Source organism: Micropterus salmoides, unplaced genomic scaffold (genome assembly GCF_014851395.1).
Source record: "Micropterus salmoides isolate LMB-PRFRI ecotype aquatic unplaced genomic scaffold, ASM1485139v1 Ms_hic_scaffold_1, whole genome shotgun sequence".
In the NCBI taxonomy this organism is placed as follows: domain Eukaryota; kingdom Metazoa; phylum Chordata; class Actinopteri; order Centrarchiformes; family Centrarchidae; genus Micropterus; species Micropterus salmoides.
The window spans coordinates 51,348,457-51,365,068 of record NW_024040040.1 but is presented as its reverse complement, the minus strand read 5'-3'; the positions used below and the strand labels follow the sequence as shown (position 1 = coordinate 51,365,068).

The window sequence follows — 16,612 nt, the reverse complement described above, 5'->3', positions numbered from 1 at the left end:
CCCTGGATGGAAACAGGGGTCACTTTAATCATCATACCTGATTACACTATGAACAGCAAACACTTTTTCTGTTAAAAGAATCATTAAACACACACACACACCTTTGACATTACCATGCCACACAAACACATTTTGGTTCTTCAGCGGTTCTTTGGGGTGGTTAAGGTGCTATATAGCGCTCCTTCCATACAAATCACCTGCTAAGCCCCTGCCTAAACTAAATATTCTGTTAGTAAAGTTTTCAATAATTTACATAAGCTGACATAATATACATTTTTTTAAAAAGCAAGCCTCTGCCTTACCGTTAAGCTCTGCACTCAAGTATTAAGTAGCCTACTAAGTACACATTAATGTCACATACAGGGCATAGGAATAATTCCACACATCCCCAGCATAAAAATATAAATTCATCATGAAAAGCTTTCTCAATATCCTCAGATTCAGAACACAGTAGGCATATAGTCCTATAAGACACACAAATTGTATTAGTGTAGGTCTATAAATCCCTTATAATGATCACTTTCGTATATACCATTTGAACCATTGTAATAAATTTAATACATTTTATTTATGTAGTGCCAATTCATAACAGTGAACATTGCACTTTTCGTACAAAGCAGGTTTACACCGTAGCCTAATCTTAATCTAGTATTTACAGAGACCACCATTAAGGACTTGCCATTAAAATGTGTTTTTGACCCGGAACTACATTTGACCAGAGCACGTAGGGGAGACGAGGCAGAGAGGCGTTTTGGCGGTTGTTTTGAATCTCGAGAGGATGGCGTCTTTGAGCCCAGGAATGGAAAATTTCGGATATGTTGAGAATATGGCGAGTGAATCGGACGACGAGGAAGGAGAATGGCAGGAGGTAACATTGAAGAGAACAAGAAAGAAGAATTCTGTGTCCAGCCACAGTGAGTCGGAAACAACAGAACAAAATGAAAACAGCGAGGAAAACAAATGGGGTGGAAGAGAGGAAAGTGGTGATTGAGTTCGGAGAAGCTTCTGGTAGCAAACTACATCCAGTAAAACTTACAAAGGAACTTCACGAAGAGACACATTAGACAAGCAAGATTCCTGAGTAAAAGGAAGATGTTGATTGAAACAGTCAGTAGAGCAGCAACAGATACTTAAAATGAAGACCTTGAATAAAGTAAGAATTAAAAGTCCTAGTTAATTGTAAGATTAGAGGAGTGAATAGTAAAGTCCCATTAGATATTGGTACTGAAGAAATGGAGAAAGAAATTAAAAGAGAGTCCTGTTAGTGAAGCGCCTTCCTACAAGATACCAGGGGAAATTAGTTGATAGTCTATCTGTGCTACTGCAATTTGACGGAGATATGCCACAGAAAGTGATGATTGGATGCATGCGCTTTAATATGAGGGAATTTATACCTAAACCGCTACGTTGCTTTAAATGTCAGACAATTGCACATGTAGCAGATCAGTGTAAATCTAAGCCAAGGTGTGCTGGAGAAAATGAATATGGCCGCTGCGCAGTACACGCCAAAACGAAATGTTGTAAGTGACCATAGTGCTGCTTATCAGGGATGTGAAGTTCAAAAAAGAGCAAAAGATATTCAGAGATACAAAACAAAGTAGCAAGCTGTATGTGAACACTACGCTGCATGAGAAATATGGGTACTACAAACATTTATTTACGGATGGTTCTAAAAACCCAGAGAACAGAAAATCAAGCTGTGCTTTTTACATTTCAGAATTAAAATTTAAGGTGTTTAAAAGACTAACCGATCATTTATCGGTGTATGCAGCAGAAATGCACTACAGTGGATAGAGGAAATCAAACCAATGAGAATGGTAATTTGTTCAGATTCAAGCGCAGCTCTGGCCAGTCTCAAAATGTCTAAATGTAGGGAGGATATATTGTTTAAATATTGTTATCTTTATACAGAATACGTAGTCTGGGGATTGATGTTCAGTTTTATTGGCATCCAAGGGAACGAGATGGCAAACACATTAGCTAAAAATGGGTTGAGGTGGCAGAACCAGTTAGCAAAGTAGAGATCAAAGCATATGTAAGGAGCAAAATTAAGAGTATATGGGATAATGGAAATAAAGGAAGACATTTATACAAGATTCAGCAGAAAGTGGGTGAGTCATTGGGGAAGAGCAGGACAGAACAGTGTCAATTTAGCAGAATTAGACTTGGTCACACAAAGTTAAATGCATCTCTGCACCTTGTTGGAAAACATCCATCTGGAAACTGTGAGGCAGGCAATCAACCAGAAACTGTGGAACATGTGCTGTTAGCGTGCACTAAATACTCAAAGGAAAGACTGGCTTTAAGAAATGGACTGGAACATGAAGGAATTAAACAAATGGACATAACTCAGGAAAGATTTTTTTTTTTTTTTTTTTTTTACAACTAACTGGAGTGAACACAAGGATTTAGGCAGATTTAGGCAAAAATTCCAAGTCTGTGTGATTGTCATCAATGTCATTGTTTCTCGATGTTGTTGTCTCTGAAATATTGGACTTGCTTCGGGGAGGCTACACTTGGTTACGGTCTTTGATCCGTTAGGCAATCTGGCAGGCATGTGTTGGAACTAATACACTGGTACCCATGTACCCACACGTAGTCCACCACACTTGGATTTATCTGAAGTGAAACTTACTCTCTTGCCGTTTTGGTTGGCCTGGGTCACTACGGAACTTGGATCCTGTTCGACGGAGCCAAAACGGTCCGGGTATCTCTGGATAATCCGTAATTTGTTTGTAATACTAAAACAAAAATGCCGTTTATCTGTTTTTTTGTATCAAAACGAAAAAACATTTAAAAACGTTTTTCGTTTTTGGCGATTCATTTTATTGTTAATTCTTTTTGAAGAAAGGATGAAGAGAGTCTGTGAACTTGAGTCAATTCCTTTTTCGTTAGAAAGCAAAAACGGAAGTCACGTGGTCTATTTCCTTATATGGAAGCGAAAGCAACCGGTAAACCATCAACATAAAAGTAGCCCATAGACCATGTAGTTAAAGAGGTGATTTTAGACTAAAACTAAAGTAAAATAACGTTTGTAGTAGGTTATAAAACTAAACTAAATCTGGGTGTGGAGAAAAAAAACACTTTAATTAACTGAAATAAAATACTTATTATATAGTTAAGTAGAGTAAATGTTTTTAATGCAGCCTGTAGTTCTCATTAGTTATGTAGGCATACTTATGTGTGAAACCTGGTGAGCATTACTGTCAGAAATCATCTCCTCTGGCTCTGGGGCTTTCAAGTCTTTTACTGCCTTTCTTGGATTTAATTCTGTTTATTGAGCCACCAGGGAAAGCTATGCATTGTTCAAACCTGTGTAAAGTAAAATAAAAGTGAAATTGAGTCCCTGTGAGCCTGGACAGGGTTTGAGGACTGATGATAGTATCAAGGCTGGTCCCATCACCTACCATCACTCTTTGTTTAAATAAATGCTGGACTGGCAGGACAAAGCAGAACACCTCTCTTTCCTCCAGCAGCAGAAAGGGGCCCTGTTGTCACTTTCAGATATTTACATCATGGTTTATGGCAACCACACCTTGTAATTGTTGCACTGTTTTTGTAAATAAGGATGATGTCAACTTATGAAAAAAGAGGGAAAAGGGCTGAGGGAATTTACGCAGCCCGAAAACAAGTAAACTGCCCCACCCTTAGCAGAACTTAGCAGTTGACAAAAACATTCACAGGACCCATCCACCTGTAACAGGGTCTCGTAAAAAGAATCAGGACACAAAAATCAGCAGTTGATCAGGCAGCAAAACAGCAGTGGCTATACAACCCTCAACTAATGCAGTAAGTCATCCACCCAGCTCTGACTCCACCTCATTCAAGGAGCAGATGTTTAAGGCAACTCAGTGTATCAACCTCCACAGCCATCTCTGTGGTGAACTCTAGCAGAACAGGCCATGCAGTCTACAGGGGGTCTTGGTGACAGGTGGCTTAAAATGGCTGTAATAAAAACAAATTAAAAAGTCTTCACAAAAGTTGGCTGGCATACCATCCAAAATCCCTAACCTGCTCCCTGATCACACTGCAACACAATACATCGAGAGATCCTGAACGCTCCCTGAACATCAGCTCTTAATGAGCTGATTGTCTCCAGGTGTGTGCCGCTACTGGAGAGGCAGGGTGGAGCTTACCTGAGAGGGTGAAACTAGATTGTGGCATTACTAGGCTGAAAGCCATCACAACAAGAAAATGGATAACCACACAGGCTAACTAATTCACTGATATACAAGCTTACATTTAAACAGCTCGCCTTGTTATCAAACTCGAACCATCGGTTAATATTTAGTTTTATCTGTGTTAGCAGCTATCAATACACAAACACTTTTTACTAAAAGGGACCGGGGCCAAACTCCCCTAAACAGATGAGAAAGTCTGAGCACATTGTTCAGTCTTCTCCAGAGCAGCCTTTACTGCCAGTTAACAATCTGATCATCAATCTCATCAGTCAGATGAACACCAAGCTTTATTTGGACATTAAGCCTTTCATTCACAAACACCTCAGAAGAAAAACCTTCTGATATTCCCTCTGTCACGTCACAGAACACCAACAGCAACTTCTAATGACATTTTCTCACATCCGATACAAATGGGCAAACTCAGAGCAGGACTGACTTCTCTTCCTCTTAACATATCAAGCATGTCCCACAAAACAAGCAACACGCAGCGCTAAATCAATCCGTCCCCACACGTCCCTCACAGTGTCTTAATGCTGCAACATGTCTGCAGGGATAAAGAAAGAACCACATTGACAGTGCTACTAAAGGTGGGTGACCCGGGTAGGGTCGACAGGTTGGAGCTGTGTCTAGTACAGGTCACCCATTTATTTCAATTTCCTTATGCACAAAAGCAGAGCCACATTACAAGGTGTGGTTGGTTACCCTGCACAGGCTCACATCCTCCAGGTATTGGGGAAAATCTGGGAGGTCCTGGGATGAGTACCAGGGAAAAAAACTAAATGACTCAACTTCAACTCAATTTTACTTTACACAAGTACGAACAGTACAGAGCACAGCATTTTCCTGGTGGTTCATCAAACAGAATTAAACCCAAAAAAGCATTAAAAGATCTAAAAGCCCCAGAGCTAGAGATCATTTTTGACTCTCAGTAATGCGTACCAGGTTTCACACATAAGTATGCCTACATAACTAATGAGAACTGCAGGCTGCATTAAAAATATTTACTCTATTTAACATACATAAGTATTTTACACTGGCAAAAATTGAAAAGGAAAATAAAAAGTTTACAACTCCACAGATTCGTTTTTGGAAGAGTTTTGTTTTGACACATAACAGTAGATGGTGGAAGCTGAGAGTTTTTTAGCAGCTATAGCACCACAGAAAGAGAAGCTGGGAGGCAGGTGAAGTTCTGCACACCCTTCAAACTCAGTGATTAACTTCCTCTGGTAGCAGTGCAGCCTTCTCTTTGATATAAACACAAGTCAAAAGGTCAAAACCTTATTGCCTGTTGGCGCCACAGAAGGGGCAGAGTGACCTCTGCTGGTTGAGCTTCCACATAGCAAGAAGGCCTATAAATATGTTAGGAAACCAAAATATGAATTAAATAATATAAACTTAAATAAATAGGCTAACTGCTGTCCTAATGCTGCATATAACATTAGTTCACTTGTCTTAATCTGAAGTTACAGGTCACCAATGGCCTTACAAATGTTTAATTCTCCCAAACAGAGTTATTTTATTTTTTTATTTCAGTTAATTTAAAAAAAGTTTTTTTTTTCCACGCCCAGATTTAGTTTAGTTTTATAACCTACTAAAAACGTTATTTTAGTTTGTCTAAAATCACCCCTTTAACTACATGGTCCATGGGCTACTTTTATTTTGAAGGTTTTACCGGTTGCTTTCGCTTCCATAAAAGGAATAGACCACGTGACTTCCGTTTTTGCTTTCTAACAAATAACGAATTGACTAAAGTTCACAGACTCTCTTCATTCTTTATTCAAAAAGAAATAATAAAATGAAAAACGGACCGTTTTTAATTGTTTTTTTGTTTCTGACACCAAAAACGGTTATTTGGTTTTTCGTTTTGAAACAAAAAACGGATACAGTTTGTTGTATTGTGTTTAGTAACTTTGGGCGGAATGTGTGGAAGCCTGCACAGGACCAACCACTCCGGTGCAGGACTTTCAGTCACTACATGCCGGGGGACGTGCACATCTGTTTGTGGGTCGGACATTAAATCACTGCCCCTGTTCTTCTCTTCCGATGCTGTGGACTCAGTCCCGTCTGATCAGTGTCATGGCTTTACAAGGCAATTTTTCTATTTCAGAAAACTGCCTTCGTAGCTTTGTACTAGAAATTAATTCTAAGAATAAATCCTTGAAAAACTAGCATATCGTGCAAAAGTTCATTTATTTCAGTAATTCAACTTAAAAGGTGAAACTATTATATAAACTCATTACATGCAAAGTGAGATATTTCAAGCCTTTATTTGATATAATTTCGATGATTATTGCGTACAGCTTATGAAAACCCCAAATTCAAAATCTCAGGTGTTATGGAAGACCAGGATGCTTCAATAGCGGCCTTCAGCTCTTCTGCATTGTTCGGTCTCATGTCTTTCATCTTTCTCTTGGCAATGCTCCATAGATTCTCTACGGGGTTCAGGTCAGGTGAGTTTGCTGGCCAATCAAGCACAGTAATCCCATGGTCACTGAACCAGGTTTTGGTACTTTTGGCAGTGCGGGCAGGTGCCAAGTCCTGCTGGAAAATGAAGTCAGCATCTCCATAAAGCTCGTCTGCTGAAGGAAGCATAAAATGCTCTAAAATGTCCTGGTAGACGGTTGACTCTGGACTTAATAAAGCGCAGTGGACCAGCAGATGACGTGGCTCCCCAAACCAACACAGACTGTGGAAACTTCACACTGGATTTCAAGCACCTTGGATTGTGTGCCTCTCCATTCTTCCTCCAGACTCTGAGACCTTGGTTTCCAAATGAGATGCAAAATTTGCTCATCAGAAAAGAGGACTTCGGACCACAGAGAAACAGAGCAGTTCTTTTTTTCTTCTGACGTTGTTTGTTGTTCAGGAGCGGCTTGATTTGAAGCCCATGTCCAGGACCCGTCTGTGTGTGGTGGCTCTTGATGCAGTAACTCCAGCCTCAGTCCACTCCTTGTGAAGCTCCCCCACACATTTGAATGGCCTTTTCCTGACAATCCTCTCCAGGCTACGGTCATCCCTGCTGCTTGTGCACCTTTTTTCTTCCAGACTTTTCCCTTCCACTTAACTTTCTATTACTGTGCCTTGATACAGCACTTTGAGAACATCCAACTTCTTTTGCAATTACCTTTTGAGGCTTTCCCACCTTGTGGAGGGTGTCAGTGATGGTTTTCTGCACAACTGTCAGGTCAGCAGTCTTCCCCATGATTGTGAATTCCACTGAACCAGACTGAGAGACCAATTAAAGGCTCAGGAACCCTTTGCAGGAGTTTTGGATTAACTAGCTGATTAGAGTGTGACACTTTGAGCCTACCGTCGTGCCAAGGTAGGCGCGTGCATTCAGCGAAGGCGGACCTTCCACTTCATCAAAGTAAATGAAAAATATACCACGTGGATTGTTTAATCTATCGTTTTAGTATTTATTAACGAGGTTTGTGTAGAACAAGCTAGCACTATAAACGTTTTCACAGGCTTACATTATGTGTTACCAAACTTCGTCTTATTCATTGCACTCAATTGAGAATATCTACACAAGACGAGCATTTAGTTTCACTCGTAAAGCAAACATTTATTTCGCGATAGTCTGGTGATGTTATAGCTGACCACGTAGTCGATCACTTTGTCATCCATGTTACTGTTTGAAGCTAGATTCAGACAGACTGTCACGACTTGTCTGAGCTTTTAAAAACAGTATCACAAATGAGTGTCCTCCAGCCCACTTGATGTAATGCCTACAAAGTTTTTACTGAAAGTAATGGATTCTGTTGGGCCCCATTTGATCTGTTTTTAACAGCTCCCTATCTACTGGTTGTGTCCCTGATTATTTCAAAACGGCTTGCGTGAACCCACTTTTAAAGAAACCTGGTTTAGATCCCTCCCTCCTACATAATTTTAGACCAATTTCAAAACTGCCTTTTATTGCAAAGATTCTAGAAAGAATTGTGTCCAAACAGCTGCTCACTGTGCTGGAAAATAACAAATTATTTGAAAAGTTTCAGTCTGGTTTTAGGAAGTACCACAGCACTGAGACTGCCCTGCTTAAAGTCACCAATGACCCTTTAATGTCTGCTGATGAAGGCATGTGCTCAGTCCTTGTACTCCTGGACCTTAGCGCTGCTTTTGACACCATTGATCACAACATCATGTTAGACAGACTGAGGCACTGGGTGGGGATCTCTGGTACTGCCCTAGAATGGTTTTCATCCTACCTGTCAAATAGGAAGTTTTGCGTGTCTGTAAACAACTATGTCTCCTCGTTCTGTCCAGTTAAATATGGTGTGCCTCAGGGGTCGGTCTTAGGACCCATTTTGTTTTCCTTGTATCTGCTTCCCCTTGGACATATTATCCATAAACATGGCATTTCTTTTCATATTTATGCTGATGACACACAAATTTACTTGCCCGTCAGATCCACAGACCCTGGAATGCTGAGTTCACTTAACAACTGCCTTTGTGAAGTTAAAAAATGGATGTCAAATAATTTCCTCCAGCTGAACTCAGACAAAACAGAAATCCTGGTCATTGGGTCTCAGCAGATGGCAAAACAGATACTGCCATCTGCTGGTTCCCTAGTAAATCACATTAAGCCTGTTGCAAAGAACCTTGGTGTTTGGTTTGACAAAGCTTGTTCAATCATGTTTTTATCAACTTAGAAATATAGCAAAAATTTGATCTATGTTAACTTTTAAGCTCACCGAGACCATTTTACACGCCTTCATCTCATCACGCCTGGATTATTGCAACAGCCTTTTCACCTGTTTAACCCAAAAATCTATTGATCGACTCCAGACTGTCCAGAACTCAGCTGCCAGGCTTTTAACCAGAACAAAGAAATATGACCACATTACTCCTATTTTAGCTTCATTACACTGGCTCCCAGTATGTTTTAGAATTGACTTTAAAATTCTATTGATCACTTTTAAAGCTCTTCATGGCCTCTCGCCTTGTTATATTTCTGACCTTTTAGTCCCATACGCACCAGCACGTACCTTGAGATCCTCGGGCAGGGGTCTGTTGTCTGTTCCAGAGTCTCGACTGAAAACTAAAGGGGACAGAGCGTTTGCTGTCAGGGCCCCGAGGCTCTGGAACAGCCTGCCCGAGGAAATCAGGTCGGCTGAGTCAGTGAACTCTTTTAAGTCCCTTCTTAAAACATACTTTTATAGGAGAGCCTTTCCCGATCTTATTTGACTTTATTTTATCTCTTTTATTTTATTCTATTTTACTAATTTTAAATTTATCTTAAACGTGTATTTTAGTCTTTTCAATGTTTTCATGCTTTTATCTTGTATTGTTTTTGTATTATTGTCTTTTGGGGTATTATTGTCTTTACACTTGTTAAAGCACTTTGTAACTTGTTTTTGAAAAGTGCTCTACAAATAAAGATTATTATTATTATTTTTCAAGTAAGCTGCTCCTACATACGCCATCGATACTGAATCAACATCACTGTAATCAACAGTTAACACTTTGCTCACATCAACGTTACATCTCCTTGACTTGAAATGTACATTAAACTGAATGCAGCATTGTAAACAATATTTTCTCCTTGTAATCCATGTTTCCATTGCATGGCCTTTGGATATTGCTGGAAATTGCCCCCCTCCTTAAAGGGTAAATTATTATCGTAACAATTTAATAATGCATTGCTTTTAAACAGAACTTTTCATACACAAAAAGCCATAACAGTAGCCTCCTACCAGGCTGGACATGCAGTCTGCCAAAATATGTTTCCCCCTCCATAATGCACAGATGATGGCCTACTATCAAGTATTTACTTTTGTGTATACTTCACATCATGACTAATAACAAGGTAGAAATTTCTCTTTTCCTAGCAAAAGTTATAGTGGGATACAACAGTAAACAAACAGTCCTGGATTCTGACTGGCTGCTCTTCAGGACACTGCGCAATTCGTGCACAATCGCTATTAGAAAAGCCAAAGCAAACCACTTTCTTATAGAAACTACAACCAATCTAAACAACCTGGCATCGAGCTGCCACCATGCATTCTTAAGGACTCACATAAAATATCTGATAAGGCTGAAATGCTTGGCTGTTTTAATGAGCATTTTATTGCCTCTGGTTCCTTGTTTGAGTCCCTCAACATTTCACATCAGAATCACCCTAAAGGTCATACTCACGGTCATATTAGTGAGTAATTCTTTTAGTTTTAATCCACTTACAGTCTCAGAGGTGCATAAAGCCCTCAAACTTTTAGACATTAGAAAATCGGCTGGTCCTGATACCTTGGAGCCTTATTTTCTAAAATCAGCGATTTTATTGTACCACCTTAAAGGCCGGCAATAATTTTTTTATTAATCAAAAATATATTCATGTGCATGACGCGCGTGACAGTCGTCCACATGAATATATTTTGATTAATAAAAAAATTATTAATAAAAAAATTTAATTAAATAAATGGATAATAATAATAAAAAAAAATAAATAAAAAAAAAAATAAAACAATTGGGGGTCATAGCAAGGTTGAACAACAAAAGATGAAGAGGGGTTTGAAATTGGGGGGTTTGTATTTAGGCATGTCCGGTCTTATCCTCTAATAGCGGTGGTGGGGGTCGATCACCAAAAGGTGAAGACAGGTGTGAAAAGGGGGGGTTGTTTATGGGGGATGTCCCGTATAATCCTCTAAAAGCGGATGTTTAGTGGCTTTAGCAGTCAGTTGTAACATATATGTAGAGGGTTAGTTTTTGAATTACATCTGACCGAGCGTGTGGAACAGGGTGACTGAACAATTTGAGTGAATCCATATCGGACAGAGCTATTTTCGTGCAGAACAAGAGCGCCATCTTTGCAGCATCACAATCATGGACGTCACAGGTAATCAATTGGGAGTAATGACTCCAAAACGACGTATAATTATAGATCCTGTTGCAATGAGTATGGCTCCTAGAAAGAAGACTCCACCAACGACATTGGCTGATTTTCTGGACCGAAAGGCTTGGGCGCCTCAGTTTGAATGGGCGGTGGAAGATTTTAGAATGTCGGGGTTCTTGTTTGAGCACGGATCAGTTCATCTTTATACAAGAGAGCTTGATGAAAGTTTTCTTCGTGAAAGCACACCGCACATTAGTTTTTCAGCCAAAGACTGGAATTACTTCAAAGTCTGTAAAGATATTAGTGCTTCAAAAGGAGTCTATACCACACGATGGTGCGGGTCTGTGCCAGGAGGTCTGTCTCTACCGTGTAGAGACAGACCTTGAAGTCTAAGATCCAGAATCCTACATCTTTTTTAGATCATGCAAGGACGATTCTATCATTCAAAATGCAAGGAAGGGAACCCCAGAACAACAAAAAGGCTACCCCATCATATCTAAAGAGTGGGAGAGGTGGTTCAGCACCGGCTTTGTGGTCCAGTGGGGAGAATGGGATAGAACCCTTGAAGTCTTCTCACACATTGATAAATTTTTCAGATGGTATAAACCTTATGTTAGCTACGTAGGGATCAAAAGAAAACTTTTTGGTCCTGAGGACAAGCAAGATGAACAACAAACAACACCGCAGACAACCTCAAAGACCTCCACGACGGGGCCAACGGTGACATTGTTCTAATTAAAATGTTTTGTACAGGTACGAGGACATGTGCAGCGGGTGAGGGTCTATCGAGCAGCCCTAAATATTTTCCATTACTCCAGGATGATGTCGTCGATAACTCATGGATGGATGACTATGGCAAAGAACTGGGGAAAAGAAATTTAACATTTCTCGTTCCTGATGAAAAAACAGAAGAGGACAAGAGCAGGGCCAAACCGTTTAAGGGTGCCTGTTTGGACACTCTGGACTGCTGCGACAAGGACACATCTCCTAACACTACTGCTAGCAGTATTATGCAGGTAACCGTAGCTTAATATTTATACAATATACTGCAGCAAAAAGCTATTCAAACGTGTTTACTGCGCTTATACAGACGAATGGAGCAGAAAACAACCTCACACATGCATTGACACGCATCCCTTTTTTTATATCAAAGGACATAAGAGAGAAATTACGCAGACGCTTTGTAACAAAAATTTTGCTGATGCTCAAAAGTACGTCCTACGCGGTCTTGGGTTGGTGCCAATGTGTGAATATTCGAGACATTGCAGCAGCTGCTCTACAGATTTGGTTGAGGAACCCTTTTCTCATTGCTTCGCTTAAACGGGTAGTTAGAGTGGAGGACAGTGTGACCACTGTAGTTCAGGACATCTGGAAGGGGGAACAACACTAAAAACATTGGGGAATGTGTCTAGTCTACTAAACCATGTCAAAAAGAGATACATCATGTAGAAGATGAGGGCACTGTTGTGTGAAGCTGTTAATGCGATATGTGACACAGATAGGACACTATGTTGTTCTAGATTTGACAAACAGACAGAATGTGTCAGACGAATGACCTCTGGATGGCGTACCATGGCGCAAATGACTGCGGATAAATATGCAGATGTGAAATCTACTCTACTCGATATAGCAAATGTTTTTCCTGTGAACGATAATCATTTTCATTCGGGGCATGTGTTTTGTTTTTGTACTTTTAGCATTGATCTGTGTGTTTTAATGCTAACCAGAAAACAACATGTCGATGTTGCTGATGTGAACTGAATCTTTGGTTTGTAAAAACATAGGTGCGTGTACTGATTTTCTGAAATGTGTATTCTTGTAATCATTGCTGACGGATATGTTGCGTATGTCGTTGGTAACAAAATACTTTAACATAGACGTTGAAGCGTCAGTCTTTGTAACAAAGATCACGGAGGAGGTGATGAGAAATACATACTACGCGAGTGAAAACGCAGGGGGTTACGGAGGCATGCAAAAACTTAACAAGGCCATATTTGACACTACTGGAGTTCGGTACGCAGATTCAGACGTAGAAAACTGGCTCATGAGGCAAGATGCCTGTACTCTACACAAGATGGCTCCAGTGCATTTTAAGAGAAACAAGGTTTTAATGAATTCAATAGATTGGCAATTCCAGATAGATCTAGTTGACATGTCCGCTTATTCTACTGAAAATGATGGGGTACGCTATTTATTAACGTGTATAGATTTGTTTTCAAAATACGCATGGGTGTGTTGTTTAAAAAATAAGAGTGGTAAATGCATCACAGCGTTCTTTAAAGAGATCTTAGCTGAAGGTAGAATAGGTAGGAAGGTAGAAAACAAAGATTTTGATGTGTTAATGAAAATGAATAGTATCGTACACTTTACCAATAATTCTAAACGATATGTAGATATATTGATAAAAACAAAACATTTAAAACAGAAAAGATTTTATCTAGAAAGAAAAGACAAGGCAGGGACATTAATGCGATCAGGCATGTTTATTTACATTCTCTTAGGCACATACACAACAGGCAGGTCTGAAAACAAGTCCTTTCTGAGTCTGAAATCATCAGGTGTCTTTAATTTAACATTAAAATCAATCATCAAATAACCACTCGTCGAAAAATCCACAAAAAATCACTCTTCCCAGGAAACATTTGTGTAGCCATTAGCATGACTTGGTATTTATCTCTGAGATTTTTAAGCAAAACAAGATAATTGGTATTCAAATTTATAGTAACTTAGCATTGAAAAAACTAATTCTGAACTAGGTATAAACACTTTAAATTTATATGATGCACATATTTTGTTAACACATTTTGGACCTCAATGTTATTGCTAGCATCATTCATTAAATCATCAATAATCAACAATTTGTTTTTATCCACAGGCAGCAATGTATCAGTGCATAAAAATAATGGTCAACCGTCAACAAAATTCACATTTCTAATTTTAATAAATGACCATACATTGGCCGCCAACACGAAATAAACATATATACAATGTTTTCAGTCTGTTTTGAAATTAGCTTAACGGCATTTTCAATCAACATTTCACAAAATATGTTTTACCGTTGTTTGAGGGACCTGACACAGTCAGACTTAAAGGGTGTTGTTGTCTAAAATCAAAGTCAACAGTCTCTCTAACAGACATTTCAAAAGTCTAAAGTTTGGCACCCTAATTTGCTAATTGACTCAGCTGAGTGTCATTGAATAAATCATCTTTATTTGTGCCCTAAGTGCTGCTAAAACCACAGGATCAGAACACATCTCCAGGATTAAAGGTAGAAATAACAATTACAGTTTTTAACACAGCACCTCAACAAGAAAGCTGTGCATGTGTTTCACTTACTGAAAACTTAATTCTTTCTACATAGTGTGGGAATGTTGAGAGACTGTGTGACAGGAGTTATCTTTTGTCCTGGCTGTTGACACAGGATTTCTTCCTTATTCTCAGGTTTTATATTGATGCTTTCTTGCCCTGATTTGTTCTTATTCTTTAGCTGCCTCACTTTGTTTTAAATATTTATTGATCTGTTTTTGCTTTCTTTATTTTGTAACTATGAAGCACTTTCTAACCCGGGTTTTAGTACTAAAATAAATAAAGTTTTACTTACTTGGTCTCTCACATCTCTAAAGCCAAATCTCCTGTCTCCTTCTCTTGCAGAACCTCTGTCCTCCTGCAGGAGGCAGAGTAACTCCACAGAAACATCAACATGGCCGTGTTTCTCTTTCTGGTGAGAAACCTCTGTTCTTCAAATCTCTCATCTTCTTTCCTTTTATTCTTTCTTATCCTTTGTTTTAACACGTCTACCTCTTGTGTCTCCTCTCTCCTTCTTTGATTCCTTTCCTTCTTCTCCTCCGCTCTTTCCCTCCTTCCTCTCTTCTCTTCTCCTCTACCTTCCTCTTGTCTTTTGTCTCTGTTCCCTTCTTCTTTATCAGTGTGTTTATTTATTATTTGACTTTGATTTTGATATTTTGCTGATGATCCAGAACTGATGACAATGATTAAGATGATTAATGCCAAAGACAATCAAAACTGTTGGTCGTTAGTGTCAGAAAGTGTGTGAATGTTATCAGAGTGTGTGTGTGTGTGTGTGAGTGTGTGTGTGTGTGTGTGTGTGTGAATGAGTGTTATCAGTGAGCGTCAGCCGGCTCTCTGCTTTGTTTTTAGGTCACTTTTACACCGACTCTCCTTAAATCAGTCTGAAAGCAGCTCGGCTCTCTAAAATAGAAACAATTAGTGCGGGCGTGACATTAAACTCTTTCTCTATTTCACCCCTTCTTCCTGTCTTTTCTGTCCTTTCAGGGGATTTTTTTGTCTTTATTTGGGAAAAAGAGGCCGTCTGTCTGTGCTCGCCTGCAGACAGACGCCTCGTCAGCACACATCAGCTTTAACTATTTTATTTTTGATGAGGTCTCCTGTTATTCGGCCTCACACACCAACAAAGAATAATTTATTTATCAAAATCTGTTAAACAAAATGGAGACTCTTTAATAATTCTATGATTTACAGTATGTGACTTTTTCAAAATGCAGATCCGCAGACATGAAAAACTATCTCAGTATAGTATATATTTTTATATAAATAAAAACTACAGGAAATCTATAGAAATCGATCTTTAAAAGTAGTCTCCTTTTAATTAAGCCTTAACTCATTTATGAAGAAAAGATGCCAAATATTCTCTGGTTTCAGTGTCTCAAATGTGACGATGTATGTCTTTTTCAAAACAGGCACAAAAACATTTAAAAATTCAAGATAGCACAATATCTTAAGGGAAAATGACCCCCCTGCAATCTCATGAGATGATAAGAGCTTTTTTTTAAAGGAACAGTACAACAGTTTGGGAAATTGTCATTTCTTTCCATTGTGTGGGTTGGAGGGAGACTATTCCTTGTTGCACAGCAGTCAGTCACAGTGACAACGTTCAGTTTCAGGTTGCCAGGTTTGACACCATCGTGCTTTTGCAACCCACCAAATGGACCATCCCACTCTGTGGCCATAACTTCTGTACAAAAGTGCCGGGCGGGTAGATATGCTGTTAAAAAATAGTTCCACAATGTAACTAAAACTACAAACTGTGTTTTTTTACTTTTCTGTTTGTGTACGAATTAAACAAATGAGATTTGAAGTGTTAATCCTAGCTATGAGCTATAAAGATGTTTTTTATCTTCGAACAGAGCCGTGTTAGCTGTTTCCACCTGCTCGACATTCAACTCTTCCTCTATATTTATACACTTTCCTGTAATGGTAATCTTTAAGTTATTGTAGCCTAATAAACATTTTGTTGTCCTTTGCCTCCCTGTCAAAGCTGTTGTCACTAATTGTTCAGATCAGACAACAGATATGCAGTTGGACTTTTGTAGTGATGTCATCACAGTTAGCAGTTCATTCGGTGAGTAAATTGTTTTCCTTACTGAAGTGCAGGGAGGGCAAAAACACAGAAATGTAGGTTTCACTTAACTCTGTTCATATTTCTTTATTTTATTGGCCTTGTTAATGAGATAAGGTCAAACAATCCATCAAATAATCAATTGTTAAGTTAACTATTTAAGAAACTGATTGATAATTGAGTCATTAAAAGTCATTCAACTTTTCTGGTTGCAGCTTCTCAAATGAG

At 39.1% G+C, this 16,612-nt stretch overlaps 1 protein-coding gene across 2 annotated transcripts in view; it reads right to left on the bottom strand.

The window, feature by feature from the left end:
- LOC119893815 (NACHT, LRR and PYD domains-containing protein 12-like) overlaps positions 1-16,612 on the bottom strand; it is a 636,326-nt gene that overhangs the window by 53,998 nt on the left and 565,716 nt on the right. The gene's annotated exons all lie outside the window — the stretch shown is intronic.